The sequence below is a fragment of the Schistocerca nitens genome, chromosome 10 (assembly GCF_023898315.1).
Source record: "Schistocerca nitens isolate TAMUIC-IGC-003100 chromosome 10, iqSchNite1.1, whole genome shotgun sequence".
Classification (NCBI taxonomy): Eukaryota; Metazoa; Arthropoda; class Insecta; order Orthoptera; family Acrididae; genus Schistocerca; species Schistocerca nitens.
Window position 1 is genome coordinate 116,236,222 of NC_064623.1, and position 18,753 is coordinate 116,254,974.

At 39.4% G+C, this 18,753-nt stretch overlaps 1 protein-coding gene across 7 annotated transcripts in view; it reads right to left on the reverse strand.

The window, feature by feature from the left end:
* LOC126210600 (zinc finger protein 501-like) overlaps positions 1-18,753 on the reverse strand; it is a 137,057-nt gene that overhangs the window by 36,892 nt on the left and 81,412 nt on the right. The window lies entirely within an intron of this gene.

An 18,753-nucleotide genomic window follows, 5' to 3' on the forward strand; every position in this document is an offset into this window, starting at 1 on the left:
TTTGGGGTAATTAATCAAGCCAAGCTAAAGTTTTCCGGGCACAAAAACGTGCAGTGAGTTATATGTGGTGTGAACTCAAGAACATCCTGCAGAAGCCTGTTTAGGGAACTAGGGATACTAACTATTGCTTCCCAATATATTTATTCCTTAATGAAATTTGTCATTAAAAATATATCACTTTTTCAAACCAACAGCTCACTTCATGGAATCAATACTAGAAATAAGAATAATCTTTACAAGGATTTAAAGTCACTTAGTCTTGTACAAAAAGGTATGCATTATTCAGGAACACACATTTTCAATAACTTGCCAGCAGCCATAAAAAGCTTAACAACCAATAAAATTCAGTTTAAGAGAAGCCTAAAGGATTTATTGGTGGCCAACTCCTTCTAGTCCGTTGATGAATTTCTTAGTAAAACCAACTGATTTGTATATAAGTACAACATAACTTCTGCACAATTTCAGTGCAGTAATGTGTTCATTGAAAATGTGTGTGTGTGTGTGTGTTAGTATAATCTAACTTCTGCACCATTTCAGTGCAGTAATGTGTTCATTGTAAATAAGTATTACAGTGAAACTTCCTGGCAGATTAAAACTGTGTGCCCGACCGAGACTCGAACTCGGGACCTTTGCCTTTCGCGGGCAAGTGCTCTACCAACTGAGCTACCGAAGCACGACTCACGTCCGGTACTCACAGCTTTACTTCTGCCAGTATCTCGTCTCCTACCTTCCAAACTTTACAGAAGCTCTTCTGCGAACCTTGCAGAACTAGCACTCCTGAAAGAAAGGATATAGCGGAGACATGGCTTAGCCACAGCCTGGGGGATGTTTCCAGAATGAGATTTTCACTCAACTACTTTCAGGAGTGCTAGTTCTGCAAGGTTCGCAGAAGAGCTTCTGTAAAGTTTGGAAGGTAGGAGACGAGATACTGGCAGAAGTAAAGCTGTGAGTACCGGCCGTGAGTCGTGCTTCGGTAGCTCAGTTGGTAGAGCACTTGCCCGCGAAAGGCAAAGGTCCCGAGTTCGAGTCTCGGTCGGGCACACAGTTTTAATCTGCCAGGAAGTTTCATGTCAGTGCACACTCCGCTGCAGAGTGAAAATCTCATTCTGGAAGTATTACAGTAGTTGTATTACCTTATAAATAAATAATATTTTTTTTTAATTCAGTGCATTAGTATTTGTAAAATGACTCTTAGTGTTCATTAAAAAATGACGATCATTCCACTTGGGACCTGTGGAATGGTACATTAGCTTATTTGTTTTAGTTGTAAATATTTGTCATGTATTGTTGTTTTTATGACATGTTCCACATCCTGGAGGACCTCCTCACTACGGATCACTTGGAATGAAAGTAAATCTAATCTAATCAAAGACTACTGTCTGGAACTGCTTTGGCTCCTGCTATTTTTCAACAGGTGCTGCAACAAATAACTCTGAAAGTCCCTCCATGCACAAACTATTTTGACAATATTGTTGTCATGGGTCGTATGCCTGTTGAATGTATAGCAAATTTAGACTGCTTGTTTCGAGTTCTCTCAGTGCCTGGTTTAAAGTGCAACAAGGAAAAGTGCTCCTTCTTTCACAAAGAACCTGAACATTTAGAACAGGTAATAAATGAACAGGGTTCATCCTGCTAACACACACTTGTCTGTGAATGAAGATCTACCAGTGACCTGTAATATTCAGGAGGAGGAGGAGGAGGAGGAGGAGATTATTGTTTAACGCCCCATCACCAATGAGGTCATTAGAGATGGAGCACAAGCTCTGATTAAGAAAGGAAGGGGAAGGAAATTGGCCACGACATTTCAAAGGAACCACCTCGGCATTTGCCTGAAGTGATTTCTGAAAATCACAGAAAACCTAAATCAGTATAGTCAGAAACAGGTTTGAACCGTTATCCTTATGAATGTGAGTCTAGTGTGCTAACCACTGCACTACCTCCTTTGGTGTGTAACATTCAGTAACTCTAAGCTCTCATAGGGAGACCATCTTAAAGATCTACCACTCCTTTCCAAGTGACAGGAAGTCACTCGCTCCTTGGTAACAACGTGTTCTGTCAGTTTGGGTACAGTTTCGATCACAGAATGAAGTCTTCTTTTAATATTTTGGAACAGTGTTGAGACCATGATGTCATCACAAAGGTTTTTGGATGTTCATCTTATGTATTCTAAGGCTCCATTGGGCTGCATCAGTGTCAGATTCAGCACTATGTCAGTGATTCTGTCACAGAATTTTTACCAGCAGACACAGCGCGTCACTGGGTCAACAGCAGCAGCAATATTCACCTCTACTCCAGTCATGGCTGGCGCTGCCAGAGTGGTGCTGACAGAGATTGATGTTGCACCACCAGTATGACTCATGTCTCCATCATCAGCACCTGTCCTGCAGCCTGAGCTGACATCTCCCCAACTACAACATGTGTTACTGGATGCAGGTGTGCACCCTGTGGCCAGTTTTTTAGCTGGTGTTCCCGGTCACTCACAAGGTGTCTACTGAGGTCCCTACAGCCATCATCTGTTATTACACTTCCTGTCTCCTCTTCTACATCTCCGCAATCCACCATACGGTGCGTGGCGGAGGGTACCTCGTACCACAATTAGCAACTTCTCTTCCTGTTCCACTCCAAAAGAGAACGAGGGAAAAATGACTGCCTATATGCCTCTGTACGAGCCCTAATCTCTCTGATCTTATCTTTGTGGTCTTTCCGCAAAATACAAGTTGGCAGCAGTAAAATTGTACTGCAGTCAGCCTCAAATGCTGGTTCTCTAAATTTCCTCTGTAGCGATTCACGAAAAGAACGCCTCCTTTCCTCCAGAGACTCCCACCCGAGTTCCTGAAGCATTTCCGTAACACTCGCGTGATGATCAAACCTACCAGTAACAAATATAGCAGCCCACCTCTAAATTGCTTCTATGTCCTGCCTCAATCCGACCTGATAGGGACCCCAAACGCTCAAGCAGTACTCCAGAATAGGTCGTATTAGTGTTTTATAAGCGGTCTCTGCTACAGATGAACCACATCTTCCCAAAATTCTACCAATGAACCGAAGACGACTATCCGCCTTCCTCACAACTGCCATTACATGGTTGTCCCACTTCATATCGCTCTGCAATGTTACGCCCAAATATTTAATCGATGTGACTGTGTCAAGCGCTACACTGCTAATGGAGTATTCAAACATTACGGGATTCTTTTTCCTATTCATCTGCATTAATTTACATTTATCTATATTTAGAGTTAGCTGCCGTTCTTTACACCAATCACAAATCCTGTCCAAGTCATCTTGTATCCTCCTACAGTCACTCAACGACGACACCTTCCCGTACATCACAGCATCATCAGCAAACAGCCGCACATTGCTATCCACCCTATCCAAAAGATCATTTATGTAGATAGAAAACAACAGCGGACCTACCACACTTCCCTGGGGCACTCCACATGATACCCTCACCTCCGGTGAACACTCACCATCGAGGACAACGTACTGGGTTTGGGTTCTATTACTTCAGAAGTTTTCGAGCCCATATGCTAGTCCCTTAATTAGGAGTCTGCAGCGGGACACTGAGTCAAACGCTTTCCGGAATCAAGGAATATGGCATCCGTCTGATACCCTTCATCCATGGTTCGCAAGATATCATCTACATCTGCATTCAGTGTCCTGCCCCTCCTCTGCCATTGTCATATGATACAACAATATGACAATAGTATGGAAGTGTTTTGGGGGAAAATGAGGTGTCATCTAAAGAATGGGGTGATATGGCAAGATTTGTACCTTGCAACAAAATCACAAGTGAGTACAGCCACTGCCAGGTGCAACAATGAATGGGAGGGAGTTGTGCTCTGTGACAGTCGCAAATATACACGACATTCCTGTGGCCATGGATTATTTCAAAGGTAAGCATTTCATCTTGTTCAAGCCATAATAAAGTAATCCAATGTGTTAGTATATGTTGTTGTATGATCTCGGTCTCCTCAAGAAGTGATCTAAGAACCCACCACAGTGCTGAAGACAGTTATTTTGTCTGACACAGAGCAATGGACAGATGTTCTGTGAGAAGTGACATGCTCTTCGAAGAAGATGGTACAGGATAATTGTTTCAATTATTCAACTGCTTAACGTCAAGACATTCGTGATGGTATTGAGGCTATGTTTCCCTGTAGCTGCTCCACAAGGTATCAGTTTGAGCAGAGAGTAATTCCCATACATTCTAACTGAAGCTTTAGAACAAATAAGAAGAAATAATTTATTTGACCTTTACTGTAATACCTGTGTGGAGTGACGTGCTTTATACTCATTTTACCTTCTTTTCAGTTTAATGCATGGATATTGATAGTAAATGCATGACTTTTTTACGTGGTTTGGCCATTATTTACATATAATTACATAATCAGTGAACAGTTTGCAAACATTCTATCTTTACTAATGAATATTTTATATCATAACTTAAGTCATATATTGTAGGTAAGAAAAGATGGATAAATTAGCATGTTATTGCATAGAAAATTACACTGAAGTAATTAACACTTCTAATTCTTTGCTTTTTTTGTTAAAACTATTTTAAGAAAAAAGAGTATCTGCATCTTGTTTCTGATTCTGAGCATCTTTCTGAACCTGAAGAGCACCTATCAACATGGGCTGTGAAAAATCTTTCTTCTTGAAAGTGTTTCTTCTGTAAGGCATCCTTCGGTCATTCATTTGCTCCAGAATTCTGCTTTTGAACTACAGTAAGTTATTGCTGTTACTGCTGTCTTTTAAGTATTTCTTCACATGATGAAATCTCCTTTACCTCTGCTGCCAGTTCTTGTTGACTTTCTTCCTCGTGTGTTGCTCGTTTTTGCTCTTCAGATTTTTGTTTTTCCTTTCCTTCTTCTTCTTCTTCATCTTCTTCTTCTTTGTAGTTATGGTGTTTCTTTTATGTACACTGAACCAAAGAAAGAATCTCTTTCATCATAGATACCTTTTCTGGTTTGTTGTAATACAATTTCACTGTATTTTTTACTGTTGTTAGTGCACTGACAGCTGCTTCCAAGAGTGATGTCCAGTCTTCTGTAAGATATCCTTTTGATGCAAAAAAACTCCTTTCAACCTCAGCATTCCCATGGCACACAGCTAGAAGAGTATCACTTTACTTGGGTGCAGATAGTTTGGTTCTCCTGCCACACATACTATCCTTATGAATTGGTTCCCTAAACTATCAACTGGAGTCAGTGTTGCACTTGAACTTATGCCAGTTTTCAATAGTAGAAACTTCCTTTCATCCACTAGCTGATCACAATCCACATCCTGCACCAATTCTTTTGTGAGGCTTACATTATCACTGATACTTTTTGCTAATGTTCTCTTACATGGCTGAAGACACCAAAAATACTACAGATTCTTTGACCCTGCCAGGTTTGCCTTAAGAAGAATGTATTTGTTTGGAGCACAAGTTCATAACATTTTCACATAAGTTTAATAAACACAACAGATACACATAACAGAGACTTAAGTCGTCTATAACATATTCTCCTTCACTATTTATAACAGTCTGCCAATGCTGGAGTAATGTTCCAATACTGTGACTGTAGAAATCATGTGGCTTTGGGGTGAAAAACTCATCACGCCATGTTTGGAGCACATTTTCATCCTGAAAGGAACTTCCTTCAAGGTTGTTTGACAGGATGGAAAAAGTGAAACTCTTAGGGAAAGAGGTAAGGTGAGTAATGTTTGCGCAGAATGACTTCTCAACCGAACTCCTGTATAGTGATTTTTGTGTCTACCAGAACATGACAAGAGGGGTGGGGGTGCACTAGCATGGAGTATCATCACTTCACATAGTCTTCCCAGTTGTTGTTCTTGGATTGCATCTGCAAGACATCTCAGTTGTTGTTCTTGGATTGCTTCTGCAAGACATCTCAGTTGTTGACAATAAATGTCAGCAATGATGGTTCCACCTCAAGGAAGCAATGCATAGTGCATCACACCACCACTGTTCCACCAGGTGCAAACATTATCTTTTGTGGATGTGTGCAGATCTTCGTACAGGGAGTTACTGCTTTCTTTGGGCTCGACCATCCCTTTCTTTTCCTTATGTTAGCATAAAGACACCATTTCTCATAACCAGTAATGACAAGATAGGAATCATCAGTATTATTCAGCTGCCAATTGAAGATGAACAAGCAGAGATGCACATCTGGCCACCCGCTAACTTCTGTGATTTTAGGTTATAGTACACATCATAGTCCATACATCCAATTTTTGAATCATCTCCATTGTATGCTAATGTCATATGATGGTGGAATGACAACAGTTCATCACATTTACCAATTGTAGAGTACACTGAAGTGGATAATTGTTGATTAATGCATTTAAACCATCTTCATCAAGCCATGAAGGTCTTCCTGAATGTGTCGGGTCACTAATGTCAGAACTGCCATCCTTATAATGAGAAATCCATTTTCTTGCCATGGTCTGTATAATGGCTTTATCCCCATACACAGCACAAATATTTGTAATTGCCTCTGCTGTTGTCACACCTCTATTGAACTCAAACAGAAGAATATGTTGCAAAAATTTTCTGATTTCTCTGCTTGATACTCCATTTTCCAGCATCCACTATCTCCTAATAACAAAGTGACAATATGTAAACTCAAATTGGGACAATTTATTATAAATAAAAAAATGAAAATCAATAAATAACCCAAAGCAAATGGAATATCAACACGCAAAATGAAAATAGCACAAACTTATGCACAAAACTAATATTTACAGGCCTCAGTAAAACAGTTCTCAACATGTGTCAAGAATTGAAGGTGGTCCTTTGTAGACACCTGCTGTAAAGTCATCACCACAAAACATTTTTGTAGTGGAGGCTGCACATTGTATTCCTGTGATATATTTCCTGAAAGTTCGTACATCTTCAATATAAATGGTTTACAAACTCTTCCTGCCAATACCTAAAGTCTCTCCATTTCACAGGGAAGCAAAGGTTCAATGGCTCCTTCTTCTGGAATGTTCTGGAGAATTGGACAAAAATGTATGCAGTGGAACAAGCAAATGCCAGTTCAGCTTTCACTGTGGGATTGTAAAGAAGCTGAACAAAGTGTCTGTTTCACTGTTTGAAGTTAGAGCAGCAAGTGTAAGAAATATTTTCTGACATGAGCCTGCAGCTGAAGCATTCTCCCTGTAACTGATTCCAGGATTTACTGTCTGGATGGACAGCACGTTATGACAGAACACCTAGACAATCTCAATGAACGCTGTATGTCCAAGAAGTCTTATACTCCTTATGGACAACCATTTAAGACATTATTTACAGACATACATACACAATCAGATCAGAAGCATACTCTCCTAGACAATGCAATCAATTACGCAGGAGGTGAATATTATAGAAGTCTACATCAATAAGTTTCTTTTTTCTTACAAGACAGACTTGTGAATTAAAATGCCTCATTACTTTCTTATTAACATTTGGGGCTTACTCCAACACATTAACAGTTTATACACAGAAAGTTTTGCTGAATCTAATGTGCTTGTAAGTTTACAAACCATATCCTCAGATGTTGCTTCACCACTGAAAAAGTCTGGAAACAATGGCTCACAATTTTACTCTGAGCTGCTGACCAACAGCAAAACACAGTTTCTTGTTACTTTGTCCACCACTGTTCGTTGTTTCATCAAAACACAGAGAACAATATGCATTATCGATGTCATTTGGCAGCTGCTTTTTAAATAAGTTTCTAGGTCTTCAGTCAGAATGTACTGGAATAAGTTCTACTCAAAATGAATCTTGTGGAACAGCTCCAGGAAGCAGTTCGCAAAAAGATCAATGATGCCTTGACATAAAGCAGCTACACAATTTGAACAAACACTTTTTAATAATCATATTGTTTCCACAATAATGGAACTGTCCTTAACAATATGCAATTTCACTGTTCAAAGAGACAGTGATAGATCGTCAGTGTTCACAGAAGATGCTGAACTGCACGATGGACCTGCAAGACCAAACTGCTGTGGCACACATTTTTGTACAAAATAACTTATGTCTTGATGTCACTGCATGTTGGTTCAAAGCCTGAAACCCTTCCTTTTCCACATTTATGACAGTATTACACACAACAAAAAAATTAAAGTTCACAGTGTTTCTTTGCCCACTCAAACATTTTGGCTCCTCTTCCATCCTCCTTGACAAACCAGTTACTTCTCACAGAACATCTGCCCATTGCCCTTAGATGATGCACCAATGCAGTAAGTTGTTGCAGAAGATAATACGACAAATGGAAACACTGATGTCACTGTCTCACGAGAGCCTCGAATGTCTAAATATTTTCATTTGTTAAGACACCAATATCAAGTCTACATATCACTTTCCCTACAGATCATTTTTGTTTTCTCTCTCTCTCTCTGCCACCAAGCTGTCCAAATCACATCTGAGTACAGAAAAATTGTTTAAGAGTGACTTCTAACAAGAAAGAGTAACTAGAAGAAAAAAAATGGTGACTACAGGTGACAAAAGTGACCTGTTGGCAGCACTGAACAATGTCTGCCATGCTAGCTCCATATGTGCTCTTAACACTGTAATTCCTTACAGTGATCACAATTTGAGACGAGACTATTTTGATCTTTCATTATATTTACTACCTACAAATTTCATTTCCAACCAGCTTTATACCTTGTTTCATTAGAAAATTTCAATCTTTTCTCAAAACCAAATAAATTCTGGGACCTTTTTTCCACAGTATGAACAGAGATGGAAATGATCATTCTCAATGCATTTGGCAAATTATTGCAGAACAAACAACTAAAAGATACAATTTTCTTCCAGTGATGTGCTTAGGGTCATATCACACATTTTATAGGACAACATTTTGGCCTCTGACTGTTAGCTTTACATAAAACTCTATTATTACCTCACATAGTTGGCATGGAGAGAGTGACATGTAAAGAGAAAGGAATAGATTTTTTCATTAAAACTTTTATTTATCAAGATCACAACATATGAAACAATGTTTACTATTTTCAACCAGTTACAACAGTCACCTTCAGATCTAGAAGTTGTTATAAAAGGTCACAAATGAGAAATACTTCCAAAAACCATACCAGTAATAGGAGTAATTACAGAAAGGCTGTTGGAAGTACATACCAGGATACAAAAATGTGGTGCCTTTATTGAGGGAATAGGTAAGATACTAAGCAATTTCAGTTTTAATATCCTTAAGTAAACGTCAACTGTAGAACAAAATATAATAAAATTATATGGATATGACTTAAAGTCAATGGCACAAAACTATGTACAATAAAATTTCAGCACAACGTACCTTACAATTGTATTTACAATATACGTATGTGAAACATAGTGTGCAATCATGATTTTAGCAACTGGGGTGTGACGTAAGAGAAGATGTCCTGCCTGGCCATAATGTCAGTCAGTCAAGGTCACCAACATTGAGGCAGCAAATCAACTGACTGACACTGTGTACATGGGTTCACAGATTCGTGACAATAAAATGAAATGTAAATGTAACACAATAATGTAAAGGGGGAAATACTACACAGTAACTTAAAAACAAATACAACCAACAATTAAGGTTATAAAACTATTACAATTTGTGTAATAAAACTTAGGCAGCACAGATAGAAGACACCTACTAATGGTATAATTGCTGTATCAGTGCACACATCAGAATCCAGAAGAGATCCACCTGAAGCTGCAAGTGGGAGTGCAGCCTGTGGAAGAGAACAAAATGTCAAGCAGTAGCCTAGCTGAACAAAGCTGAGTGAGGGCGAAAAGGACACCAAGGAGGACAAGAACAAACCAACCTATGTAAACAATGAAGTACCAATTGGAAACCCTTGCCACTATGTCAACAGGCAAAGGGCAAAGATAGACACAATTCCAATTGCGACCAGAGGGAAGTACCAAATGAGATTGATTATCCAACAGCCCGCAGTGAAGTGATGACAGCAACTGACAATATTGGACGTGAGTACAGAACTGATAAACCATTCGCTGGGCAGCCGTATTTATACAGACCACAAGGAACACTATGGGAATCGTATTCACGCAGTGAGATCAGTGGTGAGCTCATGCTGTAAGTGCAGGACAGCAGCAAGTCTGTACCCTCTAATGGCCATGTAGGTCCATTACCTTTAGCAGGCATTCTACTTCCACAGAGCCAAATGCCAGAATAATATTACGATAAAAAAAAAATAATAATAATATGTAGAGAGAACTGACAGTAAAAATATTTTATTATTTAGTCTTTGTTATAAAAACACCACCTAATACACACCTAGGCTAAAAGAAAACTTACTACACTGAACTGCACAACATGACAGCCAGGAGAAACAGCTTCTGTCTATAATAGCAGCTTTATAACCAAAAGACATTGTTATTCATCTAATATAGCTGTAAGCAATATATGCAAAAAAATACATGTATGATTCAACTACAACTTGTTGTACGGGGAAAAAAGTTTCAATAATCAGCTGGTAGCAGAAGTGATATGTAGCCCAATGTCTACATGAAAACTTACTGATGTTTGGGATACATACCAACTGTTCTCAATAGTTATAATTACATGATGGTTAATTCTGTTGGATACCACAATGTATTTCAATTTAAATTGATTCTTAGATGATACTTACTAATATCAGTCACTATAAATATCATCCATGTAGCACACATTAAGGCAATTTCAGGTGTACACTTAGACATCATACTTATGACGATATTTTCTCCTCGGTACAAACACACTACTTGCCATTAGTTAATTAAAATTGCAGCATTTGTTACTGCACAACAGTTCTTACTCTCATAACCTAGGCATTTAGCATCAAGACAGGCATTGACAAAGCTCATGTTGTCACTTCATCCAGTATGATGCAGTTTCATGGTTATTTATACACAGAACCATTGGTACTGTATTGTGATTTAGAATGTGTTCAAGCCTGTACCATAGACATAGGTCTACGTATAATATGCACCATTAACAAATAAGCATTTTGTTCAGCACTTAGCCATCTAAATACCAACATAAGCACTATGAAATTTTCACTATATCTGTGGGTGACTGTCTTAACAGTCTAACCCCACAGTAGCATGTCTTTTATAATTCCTTGTTCTGTAGCTGACATACAAAAGGGCACTGACTTTGCCTTACAGTTTATCATTTGGTCAAATGTAAACACAGGTGTTGTTGTTGTTGTCGTTGTTGTTGAAGTCTTCGGTCCAGAGACTGGTTTAATGCAGCTCTCCATGCTTCTCTATCCTGTGCAAGCTGCTTCATCTCCCAGTACCTACTGCAACCTACACCCTTCTGAATCTGTTTAGTGTATTAATCTCTTTGTCTCCCTCTATGATTTTTACCCTCCACGTTGCCCTCGAATACTAAATTGGTGATCCCTTGATGCCTCAGAATATGTCCTACCAATCAATCCCTTCTTCTAGTCAAGTTGTGCCACAAATTTCTCTTCTCCCCAATTCTATTCAATACCTCCTCATTAGTTAAGTGATCTACCCATCTTATCTTCAGCATTCTTCTGTAGCACCACATTTCGAAAGCTTCTATTCTCTTCTTGTCCAAACTATTTATCGCCCATGTTTCACCTCCATACATGGCTACACTCCATACAAATACTTTCAGAAACGACTTCCTGACACTTAAATCTACACTCGATGTTAACAAATTTCTCTTCTTCAGAAATGCTTTCCTTGCCACTGCCAGTCTACATTTTATATCCTCTCTACTTTGACCATCATCAGTTATTTTGCTCCCCAAATAGCAAAACTCATTTACTACTTTAAGCATCTCATTTCCTAATCTAATTCCCTCAGCATCACTTGATTTAATTCGACTACATTCCATTATCCTCATTTTGATTTTGTTGATGTTCATCTTATATCCTCCTTTCACGACACTGTCCATTCCATTCAACTGCTCTTCCAGGTCCTTTTCCGTCTCTGACAGAATTACAATGTCATCAGTCATAAAGTTTATGTTTGACCTCTGCTTAAGACAGTATTACTACTCAGGGCACATATTGGTTGAAATCACCGATGATGGCTGTTAATCAGTTGAAATTGATTTGCAAAACTGAATAAATAAAACATGATTTTGCGACTGGTTGCTGCATATTTGGTAATTTTATGGTTTACAGTCGCTGCACCACTTGAGAACCACATGGAGCCCATCATTCATTTCAAAGGTACTCGCAGAAATATAGTCACTGACAATTTATTCATAATTCTAACATTTGCAAGGATTTTGACTTGGCATCTGTCCACAGTTGGTACTGGTACTGTGAAAAGAAACAAGCCCTATGCGCCGCCAGAAATGCACCCTTCCTCTTCATGCCAAGAGCTGTCTTCTATATTTGGAATTAGTAAAGGTAATGTTTCTCTGTGTTCGTATGCTCCAAAAAAGAAGAAACTAGTTCTAATGTTATCCTTTATGCATTATGGTGCATCCACTTCTGGCCCTGCTTCAAAACCAGATGTTGTACATAATTATAACAGAACAAAATGGGGCATTTAAAATATGGACAAGGTGTGTTCTCATTACAGTGTAAAATGGAGGACACAGAGATGGCTACTAGCATTTTTTTACAACATTCTGAATATTGTTTGCTTGGGGGTATCATTTACACAGAAAACAATCATCAAGTAAAAAATGTCACACTCATATGCAGACTGTTTCTACTGGATCTGGGGAAACATTTGGCAATGCCTTCCACTGTCTTTACATCTAGTCCTAACTGTATGAGAAATTTTTCTGTCAAAACAGGTATTAAGTGCATAATAGGAGGACCTCTACTTCTAGTTCCTGAACAAGTGGAGATTCAGCCAAAGCAAGATGCTTCTGGATGGCTGAAAATCATTAGCGACTTGTGTGTGCAAATCTCAATTAAACAAAAGATAGAGGAGTTGCAAGAAATATAAGAAACCAATATGTGATGAACACTGCATTACAACCGTCTATGTACTTTGTAAATAAATAATAATTCCAAGTTTACATTTACACTGTAATGAGCAGCAAAACTTAATAATTATGTCACACTGATATATTTTCCACATATTTATGACTGTATCTGTTGTATTATTACTTGGTTTCTAATAAATAACAATACTATTAATATATTATTCAAAACAAAATCTTTCATTTGTGAACTCCACACCTGCTCTAACGGAGATGTGTGTTTACATGGGTAACCCAAATATAGATGAGAGGGTGCATTACATTCCTTCAAATTTAAATGCTGTTCTTTGAAGGTATTTAAAGTTTGCTTTTATTATGACATTTGTAAAGACAAAATTAGGAATAAACTGAGGATTGTGTACACTAGTTTCAATACATCTGAAAAACTGCTTGTTATAATTATAAAGGTAACGCAGGTAACCCAACGTGGACACAAGTGTTAAAATGATCACATTCAATGGTTATTCGTACTATTTTTCCTCTTTTCATTGTTATTCTATTCCATGTATCATAATAGACACGCACACTGCATATACTCTTAATACTATAAAAACAACCATTATTTTCAATGAATGTTTAGAATATGGAGTTTTTATGGATTCACTCAAAATCTCAGAAGTTACCCCATACTCGAGATGGGTGATATGCAGCTCCCTCAGTACTACCAACCAGTTTATATTGTGGCAATATTCTAAAAATTCTTTGAATTACTCATGAACATTCAATTAAGCAATTATTTTGAAAAACAAACATGAACTCCTTTGCAACAGTCAGTATGAATTTCAACCAGGTAAATATAACACTGTAGTTGTTCTGGAATTTGCTGATAAGATTTTAACAGTTTTAGAAAATAAGAAGAAAATGTCATTTGATCTACGTTAAGCATTTGAATGCATTCCTTTTGCTAACAAAATTAGGGTATTAAGGTATAAAAAAATCTACATTAGCAGTAATTTCTTCTTATATGAACAGCAGCAGACGGCTTCTTAGTAGAAATGGGTACAGGTGTTCCACAGGGTTCTGTTCTTGGCCGCTTGTGTTTAACTGCAGCTGTCAATGACATGCCCCATTGTGTATCACAGTCAGTTATCAACTACACTGATGATACAGCTTTACTTACTTCACATCATGACATCCCAACTCTTGAGAACATTATGCAAGAAATTCTTGACTGCCTTAAATTGGTTTCGCAAATAAACTTGTTTGTAATCCTAACAAAACCCAAATGCTTATGTTAGGACTGTCAAAGAATGTAGATAATAAATATGTCAAACTCTTGGGAATACATACTGATGGCAAACTCAATTGGGAAGAATGTATCAACAAAGCCTGTAAGAAGATTTGAAGAGTGTTCTAACTCAGGTGTAAACAGAGTTACGATTATCAATAATTATGTATGACTTATTTCACACTCTTTTAGTCACATATTTCATATGGCCTACTCATATGGGGACATTCTCCTCGTACCAGGAACATAAAAGAAAAGAAAAAAAGACAGAAAGAAGAAAAAGCTGCCAGTGTCATATGAAAGGCTGGTCCTAAAGAGCACTGCCACCCTCTTTTCATCAAGCTTAGGGTACTAACAGAGGTGAATAAGTATGTCTATGAGTCTGCACTTTTCATCAAGAGCAACATTAAAGAATGTGTTACCAGAGGAACAATTCATAAACATGAGACTAGAACTAAGGCGAACATTGACATCCCAAAGCACAAGCGAACAATAACAGCAAACTCCCATAAAATGAACACTGAAAATTTTTGGCATGTTTCCTTTTGCTGCTTGATCCTTGTCATTTAAAAATTTCAGATTAAAATTATATGACTGGCTAACAAGAAAATCAGTGCTAAAATATAAGAGAGTTTGAATGATATGGACAATGGTTTGCAGAGAAACACACACACACACACACACACACACACACACACACACACACACACAGTGCCATCACAAACCAAAGACAATCAACTTCAGAACTTTTGACAATGGAGAGAGCAGGATTCCATATAAAGGTTCAACAAAACTCACAGACTATATTTATAAGGTTTTACTTGCTGATTTAATTTGAACCATTTGCTGAATAACATGATCTCAACAGCTGGACGTGCATGCCAGAATCCCCATGTTGTTATATTCCATAGGATGACCGGTGCAAAGACAATGTTTTGCAATGGCGGATTTGCTCAGCTGTTGCAAGCGTGAAAGGATCCACTACACTTGTCGTCAACTTAATTGTTTCCAAGTAATTGTTTCAGCTTCATTTAATGACTGCTTCAAAAATTTCAGCTTTTTCTTGGTATTGCTTGGATAGTGCTTCATGGACACAGTCTGAAAGGGAATTACATTCTGTAAGTGTCTGGCATTTGGCAGTTTTGAACATTTACTGGCCCAGAGTCTAATAATATACCTTGACTAGTCTTGCCAGACTCCCATATTTCCCACATAATTTTAAATGTTTCGCCAAGACAGGCTCTGTCCCATACTGCGAAATCTTTTGTGCTACAGCTTGTACGTACCTATTACTTATGCATGTGCATCACGAATATATGACTAGCTCAGGTCCCAGCCTATGATTGTGCCAGGCAGGGCTGATATGCAATGATTACCATCCTCTTATGCAGTGCCACACATCCCTGTTTAACTCAGTCTGTGTTTTACATTATTCTATTTGTTTATTATCCATCCCACTTTCACTCTACAATTTTGTGTTTAACAATTTTGTGTTTAACATTTTCGTCCCTTTGCTAATGCGTTTAAATGCTGTGTCAACATGTATTAACAATACTGGTAGGATTTTTTAATTCCATTCTTGAATGTCATCCTAGTTTAAAAGTTTTTCATTGTTTTGTGACAACTTCTGAGTGTTGAACATGTTACGCTCATGAAATATTTCTAAAACTGTAGACAAAATGTGTGGTTTAAGTGACAGTGACACAGATAATTCTTCTACAAGTGATGGAATACTTTCTAAGAAAGCCAAAAGGCTTACCAAGTATAATCCAAACTGGGAAAATAGTTATTCCTGGTTAAGACAAGGAAACTCATACAAGGTGTACTGTCGTCTCTGCAATAAAGATTCCTCTATGCTCATGGAAGCGCCACTGATGTAAAACAACATGCATCTCAAATGACTGTTGTTATAGTTGGAGTCACGAACAATGGCAATTGAGTTTAGGACAGTTCTGCACACCTACGTTATGTACGCTCTGACAGCCAAAGAGCGTTCAGTATCTTCGAAGCCCTCTGCTGTGAATGCTGTACATAAATGCAAGCATTAAACATGATAGTAGCACATTGTTTAATGAATTTCAATTCCATTTTTTGCAAGTTGTCATTGTCGATTGTGGTGATAAGTGATAAATTCTGCATAAGTAGCTGAGATACATAATTTGCAGGATATACACTTTCTTCAAACAGAAAGCACGGGCATGCGTTTACCGCAATGGTTGCTTGGAACTGTCAACAATGCAATCTCCGTCTGTGCCTCATCACACACAAACCATCATCTTTTGTGTATCGGATGATGATTAGAGGATCAAGTACCTCATTCAAATACACTCCTGGAAATTGAAATAAGAACACCGTGAATTCATTATCCCAGGAAGGGGAAACTTTATTGACACATTCCTGGGGTCAGATACATCACATGATCACACTGACAGAACCACAGGCACATAGACACAGGCAACAGAGCATGCACAATGTCGGCACTGGTACAGTGTATATCCACCTTTCGCAGCAATGCAGGCTGCTATTCTCCCATGGAGACGATCATAGAGATGCTGGATGTAGTCCTGTGGAACGGCTTGCCATGCCATTTCCACCCGGCGCCTCAGTTGGACCAGCGTTCGTGCTGGACGTGCAGACCGCGTGAGACGACGCTTCATCCAGTCCCAAACATGCTCATTGGGGGACAGATCCGGAGGTCTTGCTGGCCAGGGTAGTTGACTTACACCTTCTAGAGCACGTTGGGTGGCACAGGATACATGCGGACGTGCATTGTCCTGTTGGAACAGCAAGTTCCCTTGCCGGTCTAGGAATGGTAGAACGATGGGTTCGATGATGGTTTGGATGTACCGTGCACTATTCAGTGTCCCCTCGACGATCACCAGTGGTGTACGGCCAGTGTAAGAGATCGCTCCCCACACCATGATGCCGGGTGTTGACCCTGTGTGCCTCGGTCGTATGCAGTCCTGATTGTGGCGCTCACCTGCACGGCGCCAAACACGCATACGACCATCATTGGCACCAAGGCAGAAGCGACTCTCATCGCTGAAGACGACACGTCTCCATTCGTCCCTCCATTCACGCCTGTCGCGACACCACTGGAGGCGGGCTGCACGATGTTGGGGCGTGAGCGGAAGACGGCCTAACGGTGTGCGGGACCGTAGCCCAGCTTCATGGAGACGGTTGCGAATGGTCCTCGCCGATACCCCAGGAGCAACAGTGTCCCTAATTTGCTGGAAAGTGGCGGTGCGGTCCCCTATGGCACTGCGTAGGATCCTACGGTCTTGGCGTGCATCCGTGCGTCGCTGCGGTCCGGTCCCAGGTCGACGGGCACGTGCACCTTCCGCCGACCACTGGCGACAACATTGATGTACTGTGGAGACCTCACGCCCCACGTGTTGAGCAATTCGGCGGTACGTCCACCCGGCCTCCCGCATGCCCACTATACGCCCTCGCTCAAAGTCCGTCAACTGCACATACGGTTCACGTCCACGCTGTCGCGGCATGCTACCAGTGTTAAAGACTGCGATGGAGCTCCGTATGCCACGGTAAACTGGCTGTCACTGACGGCGGCGGTGCACAAATGCTGCGCAGCTAACGCCATTCGACGGCCAACACCGCGGTTCCTGGTGTGTCCGCTGTGCCGTGCGTGTGATCATTGCTTGTACAGCCCTCTCGCAGTGTCCGGAGCAAGTATGGTGGGTCTGACACACCGGTGTCAATGTGTTCTTTTTTCCATTTCCAGGAGTGTATTTCTCAACGCCTGAACCACCTGCCTTAGAGATGGACAAGATTACTGCTGGAGAACATACATCTGTTCATCACGTGGTAAAGCATTCTCTTAGTTACAATAGTATGGATTCTACAAACAAATTATTAGCATGTATCCACAGAGTGTCAAAAAGCGCTGAAATTTTAGCTGTGTAAGAACAAAGCAGAAACTACTGCATGCAAAGTATTGTCCAATGAATCAAATATATGTTTTTCTGTAGTGACAGATGCAAGCAATAAAAAATAGAAAAATGTTTCCAAATTGCTGACGATACTTTAATTATGATACTGTTGTTGTAAACCATCTGCTGGAATTTGTAGACTGTAATGAAGAATGTGAATATCAAGTTTCAAAGTTATTAACAGACACAGTGGACAAGAATGGATTATCTTTCAATAAGTTTTGGCATTCACTGTTGACAATACTAGTGTAAACTTTGGTAGAAAATATTTCATTTATATACTTCTTTTAGCTGAAAATGATAAAATTTCCAAAGCTGGTTGCCTGTCCATGCTCTCCACAATGCTGCAAAATACAATACTGGTAACCTAAAAGTAGCTGTAGAAAGTTTGAGGCTGAATATAGGCATTCAGTTCAGTAGATCTGCAAAATGAAGAGTGGACTTGCAACTCCAACTCAAAGTGAATGAGATGCAATGGGAGGAAATAATAAAACATGTTACCCCGAGATCCTTATCTCTTAGTCCTGCTGTTGAAAGAGTATTAAAAATATGGCCTGACCTAAAATCTCATTTTCTATAATTCCACAATGAATTATTAGAAAAGATAATCACATGT